Raw genomic sequence first — 8,977 nt, forward strand, 5'->3', positions numbered from 1 at the left:
AAGGAATTCCTAGATCTGTTGTTTTGCCATTTAGAATAGAAATGAATAACATCACGTCACTGTTATAACTCTTAAAGAATGCAAGGGTAACTGATGGTCGCTATCATGTTCCCACAAAACCAGTGGATTCTGAAGGATAATAGTAGACCAGCAGAAATTCTTTTTTTTTTATTGTGAAAATACTGTACAGAGGGTTTATAATTACATGGGCAAGACGGTGAGTACATTTCTTATCAAGCATTGTAGCCTCCTCCTTGTTTACCCTTCCTATCTCTTCCCATCTTTCCTCCCACCCCTCCTCCCCCCCCAAGTTGTAAAGTTCGATTTTGACATGACAACTTGTACTTCTCATTGTTGCAACAGGTCCACCTGTATCCTTATTTAAATGACTTGTTTTTCCACTTCCCCTCCACAAATTATACCGACATCAAATATATTGAAAGCAGGGGTTATACTGTAGGGGAGGGACATATTAGGGTGAGGTGGTATGACAATGTTGTTTTGATTTGCATTTTTTTATGGTTAGGGAGGTTGAGCATTTTTTCATGTGTCTATTGGCCATCCTTCTTTCTTCTTCAGAGAAGTTTCTCTTTAAGTCATTAGCCTACTTATTTATTGGGCAGTTGTTTCTTTGAGGATTTATTGTTGGGGGATTTAATTTTTTGAGTTCCAAGTATATTTTAGATATGAGACCCTTGTCCGTTTTATGGCTAGTGAAGATCTTCTCCCAATCTGTGGGCTTTCTATTGATCTTGCTAGCTATATCCTTTGCCATGCAGAAGCTCTGCAACTTCATGCAATCCCATTTCTCCAACCTTTCATTGATTTGTTGTGTTTCCGGCTCTCTATTCAGAAAATTTCGGCCAGAGCCAAGGAGACCTAGGGTTTCTCCTATTCCATCCTGTAATGTTTTCAGAGTGTCTGCTTTGACTCCGAGGTCTTTGATCCATTTGGAGTTGATTCTGCTGCAGGGTGATATATAAGGATCTAGCTTTAGTTTTCTACAAGTAGTTAAGCAATTTTGACAGCACCATTTACTGAAGAGGCTGTCTTTCTTCCACTCTATTTTTTTAGCTCCCTTATCAAAGATTAGATGACTATAGGTCTTTAGGTTCATTTCTGGGTTTTCAATTCTATGCCACTGGTCCTGAAGTCTGTTCTTGTGCCAGTACCAAGCTATTTTGATTACTATGGGTTTATAGTAGAGTTTGAAATTTGGTATTGATATTCCTCCAGCAGTGTTCTTTCCATTGAGGAGCGTTTTTGTTATTCGGGGTCTTTTATTATTCCATATGAATTTTTGGATTGCCTCTTCTATTTCCTTGAAGAATGAGGTTGGAATTTTGATAGGTATTGCATTAAATTTGTAGATAGCCTTGGGAAGTATTGCCATTTTCACGATGTTAATCTTTCCAATCCAGGGGCATTGGAGTTTTTTCCCATTTTCTAAGTTCTGTTTTGATTTCCTTTTTCAAGTTTTTAAAGTTTTCACCATAGAAGAGCAGCAGACATGGAGCATGAAAGAGAAAGAGAGGAAATGGGAGAGTGAAAGAGAAAGAGAAATATCACAATACTGAAAGTGCATAACAGATAAACAAGAGCAGTATGAGAATATTCATACTGCTGTCTTTAGACTCTACATATACATTTGAAGGTATTTGATGTATGATAACCCATCAAAATGAAATATAAAGTTATTTTGTTAAAAATAAAAATGTCTCAGGAGAAATTTTAAATGTAAAAACAATCTTCATGGAAGCAAACTCTGAGCTATTTCATGACTTTGAAAAGGATAAAGTGGTTGAAGTTAGTATAAATTCAGAAGTATGACAATTCACAATGATATAAAAAGGTATTCATATATTTAATAACATAACCCAAAGCAGAAAGCAAATGTTGGATAATTGATTTTTTAAAAAACATTCTGTCAGGTGCTTGGAAGGTGGCTCAGTGTTAGAGTGCTTGCCTTGCATGCATGAGGCCCTAGATTTGATTTCTCAGCACCACATAAGCAGAAAAAGATGGAAGTGGTGTTGTGGCTCAAGTGGTAACACTAGCCTTGAGCTGAGGGACAGCACCTAGGACCCAGAGTTCAAGCCCCATTACCAGCAAAATCAAAATATAAAACAAAACTAAACACAGTCTTTCACTTTTGTGGCCTCAACACTTTAAAATCACTGCTTCAGCCTCTGGGTAAGATTTTAGGTGTGGACATTTATCAACATTCCTGATTCAGACTCTACTTCATAACTTTTTAAATAAATATTTTGTTCTTAATTTTCCTCTTCATAAATTCACATGCACCTATAAAAAATGGTTTGGCCATCCCAGTAACCTTCTCCAAGTACTTCATAATGATGACTTACAAAAAGTTGTATTATATTACAACAAGGAAAACAATGCTACAAATAAGAAAAACCAATAATTAAATATTAATGATTAATAAAATGAAAAACAAAACAATTACCAGTGTTTTCAGTATTTGAAGGGTACTACGTATTAGATTTTACTATTTTCTCATATTCTTGTACATTTAAAACTGCCTAAGATTATGATGTTCAACAAGAGTTTTAAAGGCTATGAGCAGTCTTTAAAGTTACCCATTAAGATTACTATTTATGGCTCATCTCATCATTTGTATATGGCTTATATCATCATTTGTTCCTCACTAACATCTAAAATAAGGAAGCCCTATATTTTTAATAGAAACTATGTAGTTAAAAGTCTTAACTCTTTATTCTGCTCCTTTACACAAAGACTTTGCAACTTCTCATTAGTAAAATTTCTATAAACTCTGAAATGTACATACTTAGTAGCATATGTCTGCTACCATAAATCTTAAATACTTTATCAAAAAGTTTTATGACCTGGGGCTGGGTAGGTGGCTCAGTGGTAGAGTGCTTGCCGTGCATGCATGAAGCCCTGGGTGCGATTCCGAAGCACCACATAAGCAAAAAGAAAAAAGTTGGAACTGGCACGTTGGTTCAAGTGGTAGAGCAGTAGCTTTGAGCTGAAGAGCTGAGGGACAGCGCCCAGTCCCAGAGTTCAGGCCCCACTCGCAGACTCCCACCCCAAAAAAAATTTATGTCCTGCCAAACAGTCCTAGTTTTGGCATATATAAGCAAATTCCCAAAATTAAATATGTTTAAAACATTAAAACTTAAAAAAAAACCTTAACACTTGCTTCAGTGTTCATTATGACAGGTGCCTTGTATAAAATAATTGAATTCCTCCTCTTACACATCTCTTGAACAACAAATATCTGGAATTATTTTGTTTTTGACATGTCAGTCTTTATTCTTAAATGTGTGCTTATGTAAGAAGTACATGGTTCTAAAATTTCATGGCAATTCTTTTGAGCTTACTTTTTGTTGAATTTTATAGTTTAAGAAAATAAATTACACTTTATATATAAAAAATGTTCTATGCTCAATTCAGCATCAAGTACTCTAACATTGGAACAATACAGAGAAAATTAGAATGGCCCCTGAGAAAGGATGACAGGCAAATTCCTGAACCATTCCATACTTTTACAACAACAGATGTTGGAGGGGATGTAGCCACAAGAGAACTGTACTGCATTCTTGGTGGGAGTGTAAACTTATTCAACCCTTTGGAAAGTACTATGGAGGTTCCTCAAAAGACTCCACATAGAGCTCCCCTATGACCCAGGAATCCCACTTTTGTGCATTTACCCAGATGATCACAAACAAGACCACACTAAAGCTACCAGCACAACTATGTTTACTGTAGCATTATTTACCATCGCTAAGATCTGAAACCAACCCAGATGCCCCTCAGTAGATGATTGGATCAAGAAAATGTGGTATTTATACCAATGGAATTCTATGCCTCCATCAGAAAGAATGGCATTGCCCAATTTGTTAGAAAATGGAAAGACTTGGAAAAAAATATTAAGTGATGTAAGCCAGATCCAAAGAAACATAGGCCCTATGTTTTCCCTAATTTTTAATAACTATTTTATGTCTGAGATAAGCAGAAAAGGTTAAAAGCTTTGCACATATGACCAGATTAGGCAAATCAAACCCAAGATAGGAACACACGTGTGTTTTTCTCTTGCTTGTTATTGATTCTAACGTACTTATAACAGGTGATGTGTTTTTTTTGTTTCTTTATATGTTTCTCCCCCATGCTATAACCCGTTTACACTGTATTTGAAGTTGGTGCGCCCACATCTTGTATATACGTTCCTCTAATTTGGGGAGGGAAAGGAAAAAAAACAAGATGCTTAAATAGGGATACAGGTTGACCCATTATAACAATGAGATGCACAAGACACTGATGAAAAATGAACTTTACAATTTAGGCTGGGGAAGTGTACTTAGGGAGGGGAGTGTGCTTGTAGAGGTGGGAGGGAAGGGATGGTAGGGGAACATAAAGGAGGAGGTAACAATGCATGTTAGGAAATGTACTCATTACCTTGCTCATGTAAATGTGACCCCTGTGTACAGAATTTTACAATAGAAAGCATACAACATGTTCTGAGATGGAAGAGTTTATTTCCTTTATTTTACTCATATAATATTGTTAACAAAGAAATTAATGCAAAACACTAATATGAAGGTATTTTGAATGTGTGTGTGTGTGTGCAAGAGCGTGTGTTCTCATCCAATTGCATGTATGTTGGTGTGCTCAGAGTTTGAAATCAGGGCTTCAAAGTTTGCTAGGCCTTTCCTCTCTAGATTGGTGAGCTACTATATGAGCTACATCTCCATTCCTGGCCTGTTGCTAATTCATTGAAATTTTTGAAAAATAATCCTATGAATTTATTTTTCCCTCATTGGTTTCCAACTGTTATCCACAGATCTCTAGCTTCAGTGTTGATATGGCGAATAGTTAGGTTTACAGATGTGACCAACCATCGCAAGTCTTTTAGAATAATTTTAAAAGTAGAAGAAAGTTTACTTCACGGGGTCCTGTTTTATCATTTATTTTTAAAGCATTTTGGAGTGATTATATGCAATTTTTTTTCGTTTTTTTGGATTCTTAACACAATAAGTGAAAATATTTAAAAGTTTTAGTACTTTTTAAAAAGGAAACAGGAACTATGGGACTGAAGAAATTTTTCTCTTATAAGCTCAGCTCTGTGCATGATAACCCAATGTCACCAACACAATCTGTGTTGAAGACCAAATGTAACAGAAAACTATCACCATGGGCAATAATTGCTATGCTATTATTTCTTGAAAATATGAATATTGAATTGAGAGTGTAAGAGAATGGAGAGATTTTACCTACCTTTTGTGTATTGCTGAAAGACTTTTGGAAACTTTGACTCATTTCTTTGCTCAAAGTGTGTGTTTGAGCTATGCACTTACTGCCTTTAATTACAATTTTTCCAAACACTAAAATGGTAATAACATTAGCTTTATAGAAAATGTTATCTTAAGAATTAAGGGAAATAAAACTTGTGAAATACTTAACACAAACGTCTATGAATGAGTTTGAGTTTAGCCGAATATTTTAAAATACTAAAAAGAATGCGATAAGTATTACAGAAACCATTACATGTACTGAGAAATCAGAAGTAATGTTATCTATTGACCATGCTCTGCTTCCAAGGGAGCCAGGTGGATAACTTCTCATGCTGTAAATCAAACTGGTTATCTTATGTCTTGTGTGTGTAAAAATATCAGGGACAGAATGATGAAGGAATGTTGTAGACTGAGGTGAAGTCCATATGAAAATGTGAAAAACTGATAAAACATAAAAGTATCTTAGTAGTAAATTGTGTTTTACATTATTTAAATTACATCACAAAGATAAGAAAGACCTAGAAAAATGAATTCTCTTTTTGATGTCCTATCATAGGTCCTTGGATCAACTCTTTCCTCATTCTTGTAGAGGTATCATCAGATGAGATGAACTATGTTAGTTTTTTGTTTGCTTACTTCCATTTATTCTTCATTTGACACCTCAACTAATTGAGACTGAAAGAAACCAAGGGAAATTAGACACACAGGCTTTGGAAAGAACAATCAATGTAAAATAAATAAAACACATACAGCCTTGTAAAAAGTCTGACTAAATTGAGTTATATAGTCTCAAGCGTCAACAGAAAATGATTAAGAAATATCATGCTATTGATTATTGAAAATGATAGGAGTTGCTTAATATTTTTCCTTTCTACTACTTTGAATTAATTATTGATTTTGTATAGAGAGATTAAAGATGAGATTAACAAGAAACTAGATTAAAAATGGACAAAAGATCTGAATAGACATATTCTTCTTAAAGCCCTGAAAAATCGCCAGCAAGTTTACAAAGTTGTTTAATACAACTCCTATGCTGGCTTAATGTTTTGCGAGTAGAAGTCATTAGAGAAATGTAATTCAAAATTACTATGATACTACTTCATAACTACTATAACTTTTATCAAAAAGATCAAAGGAATCAGGTGTGGTGGCAAAAGATTTTTATTCCAAGCATTTAGGAGGTTGGATAAGTCTAAGGCCAGTCTGGGGTACTGCACATAGCAAAAACCGGCACTTTATTACCTTTTAACAAAGGTAATAATGTTGGTGAGAGTGTGGAGAAAAGGAGATTTTCTACACTCTTCTTCAAAATACAGATTAGTGTTCTCCTTGCAGAAAGTAATATGCAGTTTTCTATAGAACTCCAAAGTTAAAATATCATCTGCCCCACCAATCATGTGATTATTTCTCTCTGGGTAACTCAAATATATCTGTAGTTCATTGTTATTCACATCATTCACAACAACAGCCAATATATAAATCGAAGTTCAGTGTTCAACTGCAGACTAATAAAGCAACCGTGATACATGCACAAATATCTTTCTCTGTTTCATTCTTAAAATAGCAAGATACTTATGCCATTAGCCACAACTTACAATGACCTGAAAGATGTATTCTAAATGAAGAAAAATAATGTACTCTGATCTTTGTAAACACACACACACACACACACACACACAAACACACACACACACACACACAAACCAACCTCAAACATTAAGAGAGAAATTTTTTAAAAAGTAAAATAAAGTGGAATTACTGTGGCATTTAGGTCACAATGTAGAAGATAGTAGATATACTGGTTGAACCGGTATAGAGTCGTAATGTACAACATGAGGATACAGGGGACAACACTGGCCTTACATAGGAATGAAGCTAAATTAGTACGAGTTGTTTTTCCGAGTAGGGGTTGCTCTTTTATTTGTTCTTCCTTCAGTAATGGATAAGATGAACGTAATTCTTTAAATATTCCTGCCTATTTGTAGAAATAATAACAAACAATATAGCAATAATGTTGCATGCTCAACGTAGAACAAAATGTCAAGTTAAACTACATGAGATTATCCTTGATGTAAACTAATTATTACAAATAAAAGAAACAATGGGACCTATGTTTCTTTAAATCTGGCTTACTTCACTTAATATGATATATTTCCAAGATCTTCCATTTCCTCAAAAATGAGATGGTAGCTTTCTTTCTGATGGAAACATAGGATTTTGTGTGTGTATGTGTGTGTGTGTGTGTGTGTGTGTGTGTGTGTGTGTCCAGTCGTGGGGCCTGAACTCTGGGCCTGTGCGCTTTCCCTCAGCTCTTCAGCTCAAGGTTAGCACTCTACCACTTGAGCCACAGCGCCACTTCCGGCTTTTTTTCTTTTTGCTTATGTGGTGCAGAGGAATCGAATCCAGGGACACAGGAATGCAAGGCAAGTGCTCTACCACTGAGCCACTTCTCCAGCCCTGGAAGCATAGTAGTGCATGTATGTATATCTCTCTGTTGTGTGTGTGTGTGTGTGTCATTTTCTTGATCCATTCAGCTACTGAGGGGCATCTGAGTTGATTCCATATCTTAGCTAGGGTAAATACTACTGTAATAAACATAATTGTGCTGGTAGCTTTAGTGTAGCCTTGTTTGTGGTCACGTTGTTAAATGCCCAGAAGTGAGATTACTGGGTAATAGGGGAGCATTATTGTGTACATCAAGGATAACCATAGTAGATGAGCAGATTAGCTCAAAGCTATGTACATATGACACTATAAGGTGATTCCAAGTGAAATAAACTCCAATACATGTTCTTTGTTGTTGTTCTTAATGTACTATGGGATTTGTTTTTATTTTTGTTTTATTTGTGTTTTCCCCACCTATGGTTTATCGCCTGAAGTCACTGTATTGGATTTTGATGCCCTGTGTATTGTAATTATGTTGATCTGAACTTGGGAAAGGAAATAGAAAAAACAAAATGGTGAGACAAAGGACAAATGGGTAACCTAAAGAACTGTGATACTCACAAAACAAAATGTTGGAAATAATCTTGGGGGGAGGGGCATTGGGATGGAGGGAGAAAAATTGGAGAAGGGGTAACAAGTTATAAAAGAAATGAATTCATTACCTTACTTATGTAACTAACCCCCCCCCCTGTACTTTATCTTGACAAAACAATTTAAATAAAAAATAAAATAAAATATATGTGAGCAGCAATACAGGAGATATGAGTGGGGGCAACAGCTGTGTAGATCAGTAATTTTACTTTTACATAAGAAGTAATAACCTAGCATACAGATTTTCAGCCTCATGTCAGCCATTAAAAAGGGAAAACAAAATGCACAATCAGCAAACCAATAGAGATGAAATAGAAAACTAACCGAGGTGAAGAGATGACTTGTGCCAGTAATAACAAATGACACAATTAGGAAACAAATAACAAGCCGCTGAGTTTAAAAAATATTACCCATAATTCTATTAAATGTTGTTTTCAACACAATTTGTTAGCACTATAATTTAAATCACAATTTAATAATATATCATTTTAATAATAAGTTACTCATTTTTTATTTCTTAATATTGAATGTTTAATATGTAATGTTTAAATAGCCAGCTATAGAAAAGAAGAAAGTGAAACTAATTTTAATAATATATTTCATGAATTGTAAAATTGAATAGCATTAGAATCTAAACAAATAACATATCATTATTGTTTCATTTC

General features: G+C 34.8%; 1 non-coding gene across 1 annotated transcript; it reads left to right on the forward strand.

Annotated features, from left to right (window-relative positions):
• Positions 1-3,429: 3,429 nt before the first annotated feature.
• LOC122101024 lies at positions 3,430-3,532 on the forward strand. Its single transcript, XR_006146294.1, has one exon. It is a non-coding gene; the product is annotated as a U6 spliceosomal RNA (small nuclear RNA).
• Positions 3,533-8,977: the final 5,445 nt, after the last annotated feature.

Source organism: Dipodomys spectabilis, unplaced genomic scaffold, assembly GCF_019054845.1.
Source record: "Dipodomys spectabilis isolate Male_0828 unplaced genomic scaffold, ASM1905484v1 ptg000616l, whole genome shotgun sequence".
NCBI lineage: Eukaryota > Metazoa > Chordata > Mammalia > Rodentia > Heteromyidae > Dipodomys > Dipodomys spectabilis.